At 41.7% G+C, this 17,014-nt stretch overlaps 1 protein-coding gene across 11 annotated transcripts in view; it reads left to right on the top strand.

Annotated features, from left to right (window-relative positions):
- Positions 1-17,014, top strand: part of MBNL3 (muscleblind like splicing regulator 3) — a 165,546-nt gene that overhangs the window by 10,862 nt on the left and 137,670 nt on the right. Inside the window, exon 1 of one of the 11 annotated variants that reach the window (XM_072626004.1) lies at positions 305-16,968. The exons of 9 other annotated variants lie outside the window; for them this stretch is intronic. The gene's annotated coding sequence lies outside the window, so the exon portion shown is untranslated. Of the gene's footprint in view, positions 1-304; positions 16,969-17,014 lie in introns of those variants that run through there. One more of the 11 variants, XM_072626001.1, reaches the window with a different exon arrangement.

Genomic DNA, 17,014 nt, shown 5'->3' with positions numbered 1-17,014 from the left:
CACAAACCTCATCTAGTGTTTCCTTCCACTCCTACAGCAGAAAGTAACTCCTTTTACTCCTACTGCAGACAGGAGCCCTAACTGGTGCACCCCTTCCCACTGCAGTAAGTGATTCCAAATATTGCCCTTCCCCATGCTCCCATGGCAGACAAGAATCTCCACAATAACTACCCTATGCCTCCCCCACCCCACTGTAGAGAGGAACCACAGTTAGGTGTGGTTCTCCCCCCCTCACATTCCACAGAGAGGAGGCAAAGCTGGTACCCCCCCCACACACACACACACACTGGAGACAGGAAAAACAACAATAATTAGAATTAGAATTTATATGATGCCCTAAGGTTTGTAAAATGCTTTACTTATGTTATGTCATTTGACATACCCCAGCTGGTGCCTGCCCCTCCACCCCCACTGCAGACCAGGTACCACCTGGAGGAATGTCATGTGTCTGCTCTACATCCAGTGAATCCATTCTTGATGCTTTTGAACCAAACCTGCCAATGAAATGGCCTTCCCCACCCAAGTAAGTCACAGTCTCCTCTCCTATGGAGTAGAAAAAGCTATTGTCCCAGGTGAAAATTGAAAGACCCTGGGACCTGTCTCCTTTCCAGGGAAACACTGATTGCCTATTTAGAGGGTGAATTTGCATGGGTTTTTATTTCCCGAGATACTGGGATGAATGGCTGCTCTTTTTATGGCACCCAGAAAAGCCAAGTCCAAATGGTGACCCAGACGAGAGGCACCACAATCCTCTTTTGTGTCCAGATAACCGTACCCCTTCGGGCAGAGCTTCACCTCCTCTCCTTATGTCAATGGAAGTCGGCCAAACTGGGGCAGGCCTGAAGAGGAAGCAGGCAGGCTCACAGGGGAAGAAAGATGGAAAAAAAAGGGGGGAATCTTGTTTGTGAGAGATGGACAAGAAAAGAGAAAGCCAGGCAGGTCATTTTCATTTCACCTTTTATTCTGCTGCCCTACCCCAGTGCCTAGCACAGTGCTTTGCACATAGTAGGTGCTTAGTAAGAATTGAATGCAACTGAATTCCTTGTTTCTCCCCTTCCCCCAGACCCAAAATAAAATAAAACATCAGAAAAAGAGAAGGTAATTGTAGCCTGGGTCTGTATCCTGTATCATGATTCTGTATTTATTTGCTTTACTAATTGAGGAAATTAATTTGTCATGTAGTGTTAAGGTTACTCTTGGCCCTTACATGGGACCTTCTATCGAAGGCAGAAGCACATACTCCTTGTGGATTGTTTTTATTTTCAACAGTCCGTCTGGAGTATTTGATTATTTTTTTTCCTAGAACAGACTTTTGAACAAAACACAGAGCCGGATGCACTCCGTGTACCAAATCCCTCCTTCTGTAGCCAGGGAAAGGGAGTTTCAGCAAACAGCAGGGGCCCCAATGCCCACTCCTCAGGGCTCTGAGCAAACCCACTGGCCTTCAGGCTTTGGACATCTCAGATCGTGGCTATTTTTAGAGAGTCAGACAGAAGTCCCCAGTGGGTTTGTTTTTCCGTGTGATTGACACAAATAAATGAAGCCTCCCCACTTGGGTCAGTCAGCAAGCATCTCTTTCAGGCAGCCAGGGCTAAACGGAGAAGGGCCATCTTCAGTGAAAATTGGCCCAGCTTTACACACCCCTCACCCATTTTATGTCCAAGGGCTTCTGGGTGTATAAAATTGGGGGTGAATATGCCCTTGTAATCAGATCTGTTGATGAAAGCCTTGCAGAGAACTGCACACTGCAGACATAAGCTGTGTCAATAAGAAATCTGTTCAGCCCCTGCACCCAGCCTGGGCAGCAGCCTGTGATTGGCAGACTCCCGAAGGGAGAGCCGGCCTGGCTGGAGAAAGTCCTAGGATTTTGGCGGCACTTCTGAGTGACTGCCTGACAGACAGACTAGTTCTCCAACACCCTTTCTGGGACCCCCCTCCTTTTCACTTGGGAGAAGGGAAGTGATATTACTCAGGCATAGTGGCAGCTACTTTTAGCCACCTATCACAAGAGGGCAAAAATGAGTTTTCCTTCCTGATGAGGGACACTCCCAGGCAAAAGCTGCTTTTCTTAGGGCCTTCAAAGTTGATGGGCCAAAAGGATATAAAGTGGGACTTGGAGTTTCTCAGTGGGAGAGGAAAGCACCAAGACCAAATCCATGTGAGCAGTATGCTAACTTGAGAAAAGAAAAAGAAACCAAAGCAGGAGACCTATAGAGCTCTTTTCAAGTCAGCCAGCATGCTCAGGAGCACACTTGATAGGGGCCCACCTCATCCTGAGGGCATGAACCAGCCTCCAACCAACCAACCAATCAACCAACCCACCCCACCCGGCCCTGGGCCAGCTAGTTCTCCAGGAGAAATATTTTCCTGCCCACTGTGCCTTTATCAGTTTCTGATCAAGCTCATGGAAAGGGTGGGTCTGTAGAACTGCTTCTCCGGAGTCTAAATCATGACCATGATTTTAAGTGAATCAAACTGAGCTATTCTAGGGCACCATTTCCAGGGGGGTTGCCCTAGTTAAGTGTTGCTGGCATAGGTTAAGTAAATACTTTTTGTCAAGGTTACACTCACTTTCCATAGGCAAGCCTGGAGTGGACAATGGTTCTCCTTATTCCTTACCCCTCTAGTTCCAAAGAAACCACCTTCCTATTTTCAGTCATTAAGCAAAGAGGGCAAACAGGCCCAGCAATCCTGAAGCACTGGTGGTGACAAGCAATGACAGGAAGTGCTGGTTATGCTAGTCCCCTTCTTGACTTGGAGAGGCTACAGCTGGTTAATTTGTTTTTACTTCCTGTTTGGGGACAGTTTGGGTCAAAAGTAGCACTATGCTTTAGCTCAAGCGTGTGTGTGTGTGTGTGTGTGTGTGTGTGTGTGTGTGTGTGTGTGTGTGTGTGTACTTTTTCCCTCTATAAAGATATTTGGCTTTATTCTGTAAGGCCACAATAAATCTGTCACCGGGCCCCGGGTTTTGTATATTTTATAGACTGGATCATGTGGTTTGAGTTTAATTTAGCAGGCAGCATGCTTTTCTTCGTGGTTTGGCCCTGACGCATGTTGCTTTGGGGTGTTAGATACCACCCGGGCATTTCTGGGGGACACAGAAACTAAGCGTCTCTATTTACACAAAAGCAACTGCTGAGGAGGGTATTTCCTACCAGTTAATGACTGGTTGAAAGGGCCAACAGGCCAAATCCAGACAGGAGAGGAACATTCATTAAATGTCAGGAAATGCCCAGCATTGATCGATTGTTTCTTTTCTAAACAGGGTTGGGCAGCGAGCAAAGCTACATTCATTGCTTTTGTTAGCCCCACGTGGAAAGGGGAGCCGAAAGCAGAGGCTCCATGGTCATGGTCATGGTCATGGTCGTGGGTGTGGCATTATCTCGATGGGAGAACTGATCTCTCTGTTAAGCCTCCCTGATCCACTAGCCCACCCCAAAGTGAGTGGGGCTCCATTCTGTTCTTTTCCATCCCAGTTCATGGTGATTCACCAAATTTATATTTCATGCCATAATGACTGACGGAGGATGGCATTTCCTTTGACTTAATGACCTATTGGAAAGGAACCTGCGGACCCAAGGCAAAGTGGGGAGGCCTTAACCCCACCAAACATTAACTACTCAACCCGGAGGTCAATAATGCAATCTTAAAGGCTTTGAAAGTATCAGTAATGACCTCCAGGTTGGGCAGTTAATGTTTGGCAAGGAGTTTTCTGATTGATTTCAGGACAGAGAATTGCTAAAATGGGAGAGCACTTTGTCGTGGAGGGAAATACCATTTTTCAAGGTTAGTTTAACAGGGGAGTTTCAGTGAGCCCAACTTAATCCTCATTGGATCAGTACCAACAGCATCTGGACATTATTTACGAAGGTGCTAATGATGATAATAAATGTTTGGCATTATTTTCAAGTTCTGGAGAGTTTATCATTACAAACAAAACCTTCCTATGAAGGAGTCTTGTCCTTAATATCATTCTTGCCTCATTTAAAAAAAAGATTGAAAAATGATGAGGCAGCCCCATGTTGGAGCTCACATTTAATAATAACTCATGTTTCTGTAGTGCTTTATGGTTGGCAAAACATTCACACCCATCATTTCATTTGACCTTCATAACAGCCCTGGGAGATGGGTGCTATGGTTATCAGCCCCATTTTACAGTTGAGGAAACTAAGGCACCAGGAGATGAAGTGACTTGCCCAGAGTTGCACACTAAGTAAGCATCAAATTGAGATTTGAACCCAGAGCCTTCTGCCTCCAAGTCCAGCACTTTATTAATTATTTCATGCTGTCTCTCTTTAGCGGAAGAAGTCCCAAAGGAGGACTCAGAAAACCTCTAAGTAGTGAGGCTCAATTTCCCCTACAGTAAAATGAGGAGGTATAGACTAAACCAATTCCAGCTCTGGCCGTTTGAGAGCCTGTAAACAGGTTGATTTCGACTCTCAGCAACGCAGAGCAAGTTATGAGTGGTGGTTGGGAGGAGGGTCCAAACCCAGGAAGTCTCATCTTCCTTTCAAATTCAGCTTCAGAGATGGTAAATGTTGATAGAGATGAAGCCATCCATTCCACTGTCTTTAGTGGTCTCATAATAAGGACAGATGGGTAACTCCCTCCAGTCTATTGTTAACATAGACTGAAGTTTTCCCAATTGATTATTGATAGAAGGAGCACCACCAACGTTCGTTTGGTTCAATAGTTTAATCTCCCTTGAAAATGTAATTTCTTTCCTCCCTTCCTTTTGGTGGGCAGAGGTTGAGGGGGGGAAGGAGGGAGGGAGTGGATGCTTGACTAGGACCTCTAAAATGAGTTCGAGATGTGGATTTCTTCATAGTGTTGAATGCCCTGTCATGTGCACAACAAACCAAATATTAGGTTTCATTGTGGGCTTGGCAAATGTCACTCTGTGCCTTTTTAATATTTAGTAATCCAGGGTTTATCCTTTTGCCCCAGCTCCCAGCAAAGCTCTTTAAGAAGTTCCAGTGTCCATACTTGGTGCTATTGTTAATAGCTGATTGGTGAATAAATGAAGGAGTAATTGAATGGTCAGTTGTAACAACATACTTCAATTGTAGAGATATATTTATCAGCAAAATTCTTTTGCTAATTGGCAATAAATATTTTCAAGATTTTTTCCCCCTAGCAGTCTTCGGTTTTGTTATTAAAAAATAGACTTGGGACAGCTACATGGTACAGTGGATACAGCACCAGCCTTGAAGTCAGGAGGACCTGAGTTCAGGTCTGGCCTCAGACACTAGCTACGTGAAGCTAGACAAGTCACTTAGCCCCATTGCCTCAAAAAAAAAAACCTGCTTAATTTTCTCTTCTATTTATATATGTGCACATATATACACATATGTATATATACAAATGTGTGTATTACATATGTATGTGTATGTATATGTATACGTATCACACACTAAGTTCCAGGGAAGGAAAGTGACTTGGCCAAAGTTACAATAAGATCATAGTCCTAGAGCTAGAAAGGACCTTAGAGGATATCTAATCTGACCTCCTCATTTATTCAGTGAGAAAATTGAGACGCAGAGAGACTGAAATGATTCGTCAGACAAGGGCACGCAGGTAAGCCAGCAGCCAAGCTGGGATTCAAACCAAAATGCAGCATCTCCGAATTCAGAACTTTTCCTATTACACCACAGTGATAGCCACCCCTCTCACTTATCCTGACCACTTGAGGCAGGGCTCATCAGACTCAATAGATATTCTGAATGAGAGACCTTTTCTAAAAAATCCAATTTGATTACTTTCAAGTACAGACCACTCCCAGCTTCCACAATGCTGATCTCCTGACTTCTTGTGTAGAGATTGGGGTCCAGTGGTCAGTGGACTGGATTTGGAGTCAGAAGGCATTTGATGAATTTTGAGCCCACCACTTTCCATCTACTGAACAAGTTTCTTTACATATCTGGGTCTCAGTTTCATCCTCAGTAAAATGAGGTCTAGTAGATGACTTCCAAGGCCCCCTTTTCAGCTCTAAAGCTGTGATCTTAATGAATAACTTCCATTTCCTTTCAAACAATATGCTGAAGTCCTTAAAAAATGGATTGATTGAATAGATTAAACATGCCCCCCAAATCGTGTTTACATTATACAATCGCATAGCAAGCCCTTTCTTTATAGCTTGTGCAAAAGGAAATTTCAGGGCAGTTCAGGGTCAATTATCAGAGACTGAATTGGTAGAGTCCAGAATAATGAGGTTTGACAGTACTCCGTACACAACTCTCAGAACTGCCTTATGGTGTTAGAAAGGCATATAATCTGGATACATATTTATCAGCAAAATTCTTTTGATAATTGGCAATAAACATATTTTCAAGGTTTTTTTTTTTGCAGATAGAAATCACGGACTGATGGGGCCTGGGAACTCAAGCTTGAGTACTGACTCTACTGCCCTGTGCCTCAGTTTCCCTCCTTGAAAGCAAAGAGAAGGTTTCATCTAAGTGTACCATGAGACTTAAGATCATAAGTGCTTTGAGATCACAAAAGGAGAGGATAAGTGAAAAAAATAATATTTTTCAAGCCTGAGAACCAGAAAGTGAGCTAGGAATGGAGGCCAAAGCAGGAAGTCTGTTTTCTAAATTATAAAAGTTAGGGGAGTCAGATGGGTGGTAAATTAAGCTGAATGGAGAAGAACTTAGCTAGCAATGTAAATATTGAAAAGCAATCGGTTAATTTAGGGATAAAGTTGCAGTGGAGTGGGTGGGAAGACTGGTCTGGACTTATGATTTCATCAGTGTAAGTCATTTCCATTGTGAAAATTCTCTCCATTGATATAGATCTGGAATTTCGAGAATTGCCTGGAGCATCACGAGTCTCAGTGACTTGGGCAGAGTCCCATAGCCAGTATATCTGAGAGGCTGACTTGCACTCAAGTCCTCCTGACTCTGAGGCTCATCCCCAAACCACTCCACTTTGAGGCTTCTTAAGGTAATATTGTATCAGCTTTAAAAATAAAGATGGAGGGGAGTTTCCATACCAAGAATTCCCCACAGTAATGCAAGTATAGGTCTGAATCCCTCAAAAGGAGAAAAAAAAGTTAAGAGAATTTCTATTTTAAATGTTTAATATGGAAATACATATAGACAATATGGGTGCAAGAAGAGGGGGATTAATTCAGAAATAAAGACTATTATGACATTTTCACACATACCAAATTTCCCCACGTCCTTGCGTGAAGTGTGGGCTTAATAAATTTGTTTTAATTGGGAGATTAGAACTGTGATGAGTGGCATTTTTTGCTGCAGTGGGTGAAAGTAGAAATACAGATTACCTTGAGCTGCCGAAGGCTTTGTGGGTGGAGCTGTGGCCAGAAAGCCAGGAGACATAGAAATAAAGAAATAGCCTTCCAGATCATTGTGTGCATGGTCTCAGGGATGATCCCCAGGAGGAGATCCAAAGCACCCTAAGGATCTGGAGCCAATTTCATGAATATTTCTGTGATTTAAAAATAAATAAATCAGACTGGGAGTGGCCCTGTGGGGCTCTGTTGTATCCCCAGTCTGATCCTGAGGAGCTTGGAATTACGTTGGCTTCTTGTCTCTGCAGAGTCGTAGCTCAGCATTCTTTTTGCTCGTAGACACTTCAAACTTCAAACCCCAGTCATTTCTCTTCAGATGAAATATAATCTCAGCTGCAATGAGTCAGTCACTCATTTCTGGGAATGTAAATGTGTCTGTGAGTCCTCTCTATTAGGAATTAGAAAAAAAAACCACACCTAATTAACAAGCATTAATACAATGAGCACCTATTAACTTATGTTATGTTTCAGTGTCATCAACTCTTACATTATACCATCACCTGAAATTGAATGTTAAGCATTTTGTTATTTTTTAATAGAAAAAAGTACAGAATTTGGTAGGTAAAATTGGCTATACTTTCACTACATGATTACAAGCTACACACATACAAGCTATACACATACAAACATGTAGGTGTGTATTCATTTATCCACTATCCATGCTATATGTATTTCCATATACATATAAACATTTGGCTTCAGATGCCTGGAAAGTGATGAATGCAGTCTTAGGTGCTGGTATGTATCCACCTCTGTCTTCTATCATGCTATTACAAACCCTGTTCCATGCAGAATCTGGAGTAGAGGAAGAAATTGTAGGCACTTTTTGTGTGAGTGCCTGTGATTTTCAGCAGTAAGCATGTGGTCTGGTGTGTGTTTTAGGCAAACAGAATTAGTCATTGTTTTGGGGTGTCTGCTCTCTTCCTTCTTTTTCTCCCTTCTTTCAGCCTTCTGGATTTTTCAGTATAAAATACTTGACAAGTTCAGGAGATATAGGCAAGCACTCCTGTGGGAGGGGCAGATTCCAGGTCACTCAACTCAAGACCAGTGTTTCCTCTGACCTATGCCCTTACTAAATAAGCTTGGTTGAGATTTACAGGCAGTGTGTAACATACCCTGATATGACATGGGTATCTTGGAAGAGGGTTTAGAAGTGGAAGCTTTTACCAAGTGTTTATGCGCTGTTGATTGTGTCCCCCAGGTTATGGGAGAGGCAATCTTTAAAATAAAGAAAAAGAAAGGAAGATCCCACAAAAAAAGAGAAGTGGGTTTCTTATCCTGGCTCATAGACAATCTCATCACAGTGGGTATATCAAGAATCTCTCTGTGAAAAGCAAAGCAAGAAAGTCAGATTTCCCAGGATTCCTGGAAAGTAGATTGGAAGGGCAACAAGTGTTCAGTGACTAACCAGTGATGCATTTGGAGAGCAGGCATCTGATATGTTCACGTACCCATGGCACCTTCCATATAGTCAAACAGTAAGCCATAAAGCAGTACCCACCTTCCTGATGTCTCTCTGGTTAAAAGCTTAGTCTGTTTGTTTGCTGGGTTGTGCCAGCAGCCAGTGCAAGGGTTTTTTTAAAACCATGTGGGATACATGAGGCATGGGACTGACCTTGAAATTTCTTTATTTAATCTGGCAGTCCCAGCCACTGCGACAGGCCTGCCTCTGCAGCTTTCCAGTGGAAGGTGAGCCAGCATTTAGAAACACCTTCAGCTCCAGGAATGTATTAAACATTTAACTTGTTCTAAATATCTGTCAGGTGGGAGTCCACAGAAAAAAGATTTCATTTCTTTTTTCTCATGCAGCAAAAGGGGTCTATATTGTATATTTATACACAGTATTTTTATATTGGCTAAACTTTCTTTGGGTTTTCAAATGTGTTTTGTATACTCTGTATTTTCAAATTGTGTGCCTGCCAAGCCAGTTTTTTCCCCTAGAGATTTTAATTCATGGGAGTCTCTGGAGCTGATCTGTGCCCACTCTTGGCTACCTGAAGTAATCAGAGACTCTCTGAATTGTAAGGGATTTCAGGGGGCATTTCATCTAATCCTTCTTTAAATCATCAAGCCTTGTTATCACAGCATTAAAAGTGGTCATCCAACCTTTTCTGGAATATCTTTAGCGACAGGGAAGTTACTACATACCAAGACAGTACACCTATTTTCAAATGGCTCAGATTCTTAAGACATTTTTCCTTAAGTTGACCTGGAATCTTTCTCCTTGCAACTTTCTACCCTTTGGTTCTAGTTGTGCCTCATGGAACTACAAAGAACAGTTCTTATCTTCCTTCTCATGATAGCCCTTCAAATTCTTGAAGATAGCTATCATGTCCTCCCCAAGTTTTCTCGTTAAGCTAAACATTGCTAGCTCCTTCAGCAGATACTCATATAACATGAACTTGAAGCCCTTCATCATACTGGTTGCCTTCACTCTACACACATGCCCCATCTTGTCTGTCATTGTCCTTCTCAAGGTGTTTCACCTTACACAGGACACAACATTCTAGTTGTGGTCTGACTAGATCAAATTCCATGGAGGATAGGGAGGGAGAGAGACTGATGTTTCCTATGTTATGCCTTTTGTAATGTAGTTTAAAGTCATATTCATTTGTTTTCTACCAAACCATATTGTTAATTCATATTGAACTTTTAGTCCACTCTCACACCCCCCTCCTAGATTTTTTCCATGTGAACTGCCATTCAGTTTAGTTGCCATTTAGGGAAAATGTCATGTTTCTTTTCATCCAGTTGATTGTTTGAACCCAAGCGTTTGTTGACATTTATTCTTATTCAATTTCATTTTATTAGCTTTGGCTCATTCTAGCCCACCTATAATACCTTTTGGGGACCTGATTCTGTTACAAAAAATATCAATTATCCCATCCTAATTCTTGTCACCTGCAAAACTAAGAAATATGCTTTCATGTTTCCATTAATGTTATTGATTAAAAATAAGATGTGTCAGGACCAAGGACAGAACCCAATTGTACAAGTGATACTTGTATAATAGAACACAATTAACCAGTGTAACACAACAACCCAGAAAAAAATCTGATCTTTGAACAGTTCTCTTTCCCCTTTAACAATTCCTCCTCAAGCTTTAAATAAGCCTTCATTTGTATTTAAAAAAACTAGATCAATAAGTTGTGTTTAAATTTTGGATTTTCTTATGCTTTTCATATTTGGTGTTGGGCCTTAAGAGCTTTTGCTTCTGGAGTTGGTAAGGCAGGTGCTGCAGCCCTAACTCACTGCTTACTTCTCCTTATGTAGGTCAGGGTGTATTGTGGAACCAATATACTTGCACACCCAGCCCATGGGATGTAGGAGGACAGATAAAAATGGAAGGAATGAGAGATAGTTGAACAGGATTAGAAAAATAGATACTAATTTGACCTCCTGACCCCTAACTACATTTCAATTCTTTTTTCTACCCCAGCAAAGACAAAGGACATTACATTTATAGAAGATTCTTCTCCCCATCACTGTAACTGTTTCAAAGGGAAGATTTAGAGGGAGAAAATATCTGTATAAATTTTGCTTCTCAAAACGTGGGAGAAAGAAACAAGTGTGAGAAAATATGATCTTCCCTCTCCAATCTCTGCCTGGGGGCAGTCCAGTTCCCTCATGGCTTTAACTCTTACTTTAGCCAATGATGCTAACCATAATGTCAATCAATCAACAAGCATTTATTAAACTCTCTGTGGAAAGCTCTGTACTGAGTGCTGGGAATATAAAGGCAGAAAAGAAATAGTCCTTCATCTCAAAGAGCCTCCACTCTTTCAGGGGCGATAGCATGTACATAAATAAGTATGTATAAAAGAAATCTGACTTAGGCAGGCAGGGCAGTAGCAGTTGAAAGTATTAGAAAAGGATGTCTCACTAAAACTACGGTTTCTAGTATCTCCAGCTGCTTACCAGACATTTCCACTTGAATGTGGGAGACATTTCCTGCTATTCTCTGACTGTTGTCAAGAATTCAAGGAAAGAAAGAAAGGTAGAAATAAAGATAGGAAGAAGGAAGGAAAGGGAGAAGAAGGAGAGAAAAAAGAAGGAAGGAAAGAAGAAGAGGTAGAGGAAGAAGAAGAGGAGGAGGAAAAGAATAAGAAATCTAGTAGCTCTCAATCACCAATAAAATTAAAAACTAACTTCTCATCCTGGCATTTGAGACCCTCCATAATCAACCCATCCCTCCTCCTTTTGAACTTTATTTTCCATTACTTGCCAATATATAACTTTCTCTGTCATCTCCATGTACCAAGATTCATAGTAAAATGACTGAATCTTCAAAACAGAAAAGCTCCACCATATCATATGTTGTGGAGTTTGGTTTGGTTTGTGGCCAGAACTGTGATTTCATTGGTGTAGGTAACTCCCCATGGAGAAACTCCGTCCACCAATGCACTCATCTATAATTTACAGTATTAGAAAGTTGCCTGAGGCAATAGAATGTTAAGTGATTTGTTTAGGGTTATTTAACTAGTATGTGTTAGAGGTAGAACTTGAACCCAGGACTTCCTGAATCTGTATTCTTTGCTCTGTTCACTATCCTTCACCATCACTAATATGTGATAGCCATGCCCCCAAATAATAAACCTACCACCCCATTTGCTCCTACTGTTTTTCTTGCTTAGAATGCCTTCTCTTCATCTCTTCAAGCCCCTACTCCCCTATTAGGGCTCATGTCAGGCATTACCGCCCGTCTACTGCATTTCCTACAACTCTAGACCACATTGCTCTCTTTCTTCCTAGTCTAACTACCTGGGATTCATCTTGTCTGTAGGGCTCTGATTCATCTTGGTCCTTTATTATATATTATCTTTGATTCTCTGCATTTTCTGCATGATAATCTTGCCTTCTGAATAAAAACACCAATATATGGAGGGCTTGAGCTGTTTCCTAAATAGTCTGCATCTCTCTCTCTGCCCCTCCCCAATGCCTAGCAAAAATACTCAGCACATAGGAGCTCCATACATACACATTAAATTGAATCGTGTTGATGGTGGTCATGCCTCTTCACATAGTGACTGTTTAATACATGTTTGTTGAGTAGACTTGAATAGGGAAATTTCCCCCAAGAGAGTATAAAGTGTTTCCTTGCCATTTACATTGTTGTTGAAACCAAAATGGAGCTTCCCTTTGCCCTGCATTGAATTTTGCTTCTCCAAGTTCCAAAAAGGTTCGCAGAATGACTTGTCAATCTGTTGACAAGGATTTATTGAGTGTCTACTATATGCTCGGCACCGCTCAGCATCTCTGTCAATATGCAAGATGCTATTTGTGTAGTATGATCCAAAGCTCTTCACCACATGACAGGGCACCAGAGCTCAAGTGCCCATTCTTTGTGTGAGGATTAAGCTTATAATCAAAGAACAAAGACAGGTGGAAACCTAAAAAGTCAACTGGAATTGGGCCAAATCAGAGGTAAGATTTTTTTTCCTAATACTATTGTAGAAATGAAAGTACTATAGTACTGTGGGTAACATTGAAATTGTTAAATCTGTGGGCCAGGCTTAATGAGAAGAAAATAAGAGTGGAAGAAACTGAGTGCTGGTCCGGCTACAACCTTTACGTCCATTACTTGAGGTCCAGCCTAGCTAAGTGAGGAGAACCTCATCACTGACATGTTGGCCAGCAAGCAGTGAAGTTTTTCCTTTTTTGGGGGGGTGGAAGGGAAGAATGTAGCAAGACTGACAAAAAAGAAAGGGGCTTTAAAGACAGCTCTTTGTGCCATCATGAATATGGTACAGTTGAAAGAGTACTGAACTTGGAGCCTAAGAACCTGAGTTCAAAACCTGGCTCTGTCCCTTACTGCCTATGTGACCTTGGGTAAGTCACTTAACCTCTATGGTCCTCAATGTAGAATGACGAGATTGGACTAAGTGAATACTAAGGTCCTTACCACTTTGAAATCTATGATTCTATGATACCCAATAACCTGAGTTTGAGTTAGGAATCAAGCTCTTTTCTCATTAAGTTAAAACTCCTAATTTGCTTGACACCACTCCTAGGTTCCTCACTTGGTTGCCGGAACAGGGCCAATGTTGTTTCTGTTACTTCGTAATGAATACTGCTCACTTTGAATGTGAGAAAAATCAACTCCAGGCCCATTTTCCCTCACTCAATATCCCCCTCCCTCCTGCTACCAGTCACCAGTAGATGAGCAGACTTTTTCTCTCCTCTTTTGACAAAAGATCTTGGACTTAAGCCTTGAACTTCGACCTCAAAAGGATTGATGTCCTAAACAACGAACAAGTGCTACTGCTTTAACTGGATACAAATCCCCCCTTTAAAGGGAAAATGATGCTCACTTTAATCCATGCTAAAAACCCCAAATCTTTGCCTTTTTCCCACTTGAGGTACTGATTATTTAAACTAATGATAACTTATCCCAGGGATATAATCGCATTAAGCTTTGAACCAAAAACCATTCATTTCATTTCAGGTCCTTGATGCTGCCTCTCAGTGGACTGGGAAAATGGCACTTGTTGATAAGAATTTAAGAATTTTCCATCAATGTAAATCCAAATAGCTTAATGAAATCTTTATGCTGGGAAGAGAATGCACAAATTCAAGAATAATTTAGATTAAGCTGTTGGTAGAAATAATGTTTTCTGAAAACAAATTGGAAAAATTTGACTGTAATTTTCCATAAACTATGTCTCATATGCATTGCCTCTATTCCCTTATGTATTGGGGAAACACAGATCATTTATATTTTCTGCACTAGAATCCTAAAATCCCCCAGTAAATCTAGAATCCTGTCCATGTGGACATTCCCTCCAATGATACATCTCACAACCTACCCCTCGCTGGCCCGTTCTGTGTTGCTCATCTTCATATCTTCCCATACGGTAACCACTGGGAACCTTATATGGTTCAAGGTCATTGGGTCAGGGATTCAAATTTGGAGCACCAGCAAAGTCAGCATATAAATTGGATACTTCCAAGCACTATGTGTGCTTTCTTCCACACCCTGCCATTCTCCTTAGAGAGCTGGAAGGTTGTTGCGCAGGACAGAGTTGCATTTTTCTGTCTTGGATGGGTTGCTATAGCCAAGAACCCAGTGCCTACCTACTGGTAATGAACATCTCCATGTCCAAGGACCCGTGGCTGGTCCTTGGAAAGCAGATACAATGTGTTCCTGGAACCATAGTGAGAGAGATAAGAGGTGTAGGGTTGGAAATGTGCAATCTATACCTCCATATGAAAGTCTACTCTGTCCAAGTAAAGCTTTTCTGTAAGAGAATTAGGACTAAAATTGTGACTGGAGTTGGCATGTTGTACTTATCTTCATTATACAACTTCTCTTTTTTTCGGAGGGGAGGGGAAGAAAGATTGCAGAAGATTTACAGCCAATCACGCAGAGTTTGCAAAAGCAGTAGCCAAGATTAGACCTAAAGTTACCCCAAGGAGGAAACTCCAAGTCATATACTTTATGTATGGCTGACCTGAATATAATTTTCTTCTTTAAAGTTCCCTTTAGTGCACATTGCCAGCTAGCTGCATCTCTGGGTGACCTTGGCTCTTTTTCTCATGTCCTACTACAGGGTTGTGATGTTTTGTTATCATGATAAAATTTGTAAGTAGGGCAAATAGACACGTCCGAATACAAAGTCAATCATTTTTCAGATAGGCCCCTGGAAGAACCATGGGGGCAGAGATGGGAATACATTTAGTTCCATAGCTCCTTTAGCATCTAACACAAGCTAGTTATTCTGAGAACTTTTTCCCTGTGTAATTATAGTAAGAACTCACATTTATATAGCGCTTTTAAGGTCTCCTAAGTCCTTTATAGTAGAAAGGCCTTTGAGTTTGGTATCAGCAGACCTAGGGTTGAAATCCTAGCTGTTATTTGTTACCTTTTTGACCTTGTCCAAATAACTTCCCACCTCTGGCCCTCAGTTCCCTTATTTGCAAAATGAGAGAGGTGGACTAGATTGTCTCTGAGGTGTTTTCTAGTTCTAAACTGTGATCTTTACAATAACTGTATTTCATGTAGATGTTATTATTCCCATTTTACAGAATACGAAACTGAGGTTTAAAGAGGCTATGGTTTGCTCAGGGTCATGTAGCTAATAACCTGATGAAAGATTCAAATTCAAGATTTCCTAACCCCAAGTTCAGCACTCTAGCCACCATATCATACTTCCTCTGCAGTCATAGACTTTCTGGTTTGTCTAGAATCAGAACTCCCACCTGATTTAAAATAAAACAAAACAGAAAAACAATAGCTTCCATGTGTAAGTTTGGGTTCTACTCCCAGGCCGATATTGTTGTACTTGGGTATCCATTTTGACATCTGAGATGGTCTCTGATTTTGATCCTCTCCAAGGCCAGGTCTGCAAAAATGTATGTAGCCTTATATGCTTAGAGAAGGCAGGGGGAAATAGGAAGCAAGTGATCTGTCCCCAATGGACAACTTAATGACATTCACAGAAGTCTCTCCCAATGTATGGGAAAAGTCAAGCATACACATTGTGATTTCTGTAGTTGACCTTCTACAATGGACTAAATAAGGTCTAGCTAAACTTGACTGCCTGCCAAGGCAACTTTTGGCCATGAAAAGCATCTTCTTAAGACATTGGAGAACTGTTTTTTGAACTCCATGCATTAGGCATAGGATCATAAGATATTGCAACTAGAAGGGACCTTTTAGATTACCTAGTCCAACCTGCTCATTTTACAAAATGAGAAACTGAAACGCAGAGAAGGGAAATGACTTGTACAAAGTCACCAAGGTCTTTAAAGAGCTGGAATTATTTTTTGTGTATATTGCCTTTGCTTGGGGCTTGGATTATGTCTCCTTGATAGTTACGAGCCTCCTTGATATGCTCGTGGGCTCATTGCTCTACATTTGGAATGGATCTCAGTAGCCAACAAGTCTAACATCTCCATTTTATAGAGGAGGAAACTGAAGCTCAGGGAAATTAAATTACTTACTTGATGTCCCAAATATAATAATCATCAGAGGCGAGATTGGAACCTAGGTCCTCAGACATCAGAACCAGTGTTCTCTCTACTGTACCATGGGTTCCCTCCTCCAACCCCTTTGGACACTTTTATTTACTGATCCCCATAAACACTTCTCCTTAATGGGTGAGGAATACACTTGGCCTGTGTATTTATTCATTGAGGATGGCTGATGGGAAGTTTATTTATTGGTCAGGCTAGTGTAGGTCTAAACAGCAGCCTAGGATTTGGGCCTATAAAAAGGAGCAGACAGATATGTAGCAGGACCAGATGGAGAGAGAGATGAGAACAGACTTGGGTCTCAGGGGAGGGAGAGCCTGCTTATCCACGGAGCCCTCCTCCGGGAACATCTTGGCCCCAGAGATGGTATTTGTGTGCTGGCAGGGGTAGAACCTATAATCTCCCAGAGAAGAGAACCATGTGACCTCAGGAGAGGAGGGAACCACATGGCTCCAGGGATACTAGTAGCCAGGGTCAGTGGAAGATTAGTGAATACTTCTGGACATTGCCTGCTGGAGGAGTAAGGAGAGATACTTGGCTTCAGCCTTCAGAACAAATAGACAGAATTCTGGGAGTTAGCCTCCTAGAGAGAAGACGGGTAGCATTGCAGTTACAGAGCAGGAGAAGAAGCAAACAGAACTAGGATGTGAAAGAGAGAATCCGGACTTTACCCTCTTGCAACTGTGAGTTATTTGGACAGGGCTGGTCTCATAGGAAAGGGGTTACTTC

The sequence above is a fragment of the Notamacropus eugenii genome, chromosome X (genome assembly GCF_028372415.1).
Source record: "Notamacropus eugenii isolate mMacEug1 chromosome X, mMacEug1.pri_v2, whole genome shotgun sequence".
Lineage (NCBI taxonomy): Eukaryota > Metazoa > Chordata > Mammalia > Diprotodontia > Macropodidae > Notamacropus > Notamacropus eugenii.
Note: the sequence above shows the minus strand (reverse complement) of the source record. Positions and strands in the feature narration are given on the sequence as shown.